This window comes from Micromesistius poutassou, assembly GCF_964030765.1.
Source record: "Micromesistius poutassou genome assembly, chromosome: 3".
Lineage (NCBI taxonomy): Eukaryota > Metazoa > Chordata > Actinopteri > Gadiformes > Gadidae > Micromesistius > Micromesistius poutassou.
Window position 1 is genome coordinate 4910936 of NC_140273.1, and position 1171 is coordinate 4912106.

Here is a 1171-nt window from a genome sequence, read left to right on the forward strand (position 1 = left end):
CAGCTTATAAAAAGACATAACAACCCACCAATAACTCCCTCTGGAAATGGTTTCTTTCCATATGCCTGTTTGAGCATATCTGAAACCGCACCGTGTGTTTTCTCAGTGATCTTTTTTTTTACACAAACACAGTACACAAAGACACCCACACGCACAAAAGAAAAAAATTATATATACTGTATACACATATATATATATATATATACTGTATATGTACATATTGTATATGAATATATAACCACCTCTTAGAGTTGTCATTTTTGTAACATTCCTCTATTGATGCACTTTATCCCCAAAATAGCATTTTTTTTTTTTACGTAATGTTGTTTACATGCAGTATTTGTATTATTTATATTATTCACGTGTGAATCTTTCCAAATTTCTGTGCTTTCGTTTGTTCAAGCACTTGAAAAAAAAAATATATATATATATATGTGTGTGTGTGTGTGTGTGTGTGTGTGTGTGTGTGTGTGTGTGTGTGTGTGTGTGCTTGTGTGTGTATCAAACAGCAGAGAGAGTGGAAGACCAGAGAAGATCAGAGGGTTCAAACGCTCGATTGAATCGTCAGAAAAAAAACATCAAAGCAGAAACGTCCAATGTATTAACTTATATATACTTACATAGGCAGGCAAACTCTAGGACACATCGCTATAGCAACAAATGTCAACGGATTGCTTCCTCTGCTCCCTTGAGTGAGGAAGAGATCAAGAATGAAACGTTTTAATCTGAGCAAAACAATAGTAGCCTACAATCCAACACACACACACACACACACACACACACACACACACACACACACACACACACACACACACACACACACACTGCCCACAAACATGATGGCACACACACCACCCTCTAAAACACATGTTGGCTCAATAGCCCGGTTTCCTCTACGTCATGTTAACACTATTGTGTGGCGGGTGATACGCATCGCTGGGAGCTGATTGTTGGAGGCAATACTCACTCTGAACTCAGAAGGATCGGTAGAGAAAGTGACAAACATAGCAGACCAACGCTCTCTCTCTCATTAGCAGCTGGAACAGATGGGCTGTCTTGTTTTCTCCTGATTCTTCCGGAGAGTGTCATTAATCATCAAGTTAAGGTTTTTAAATGTGTGACAAGCATCGATATATTGAGTGTTTATTGCTAAACATTTTTTATTATTATA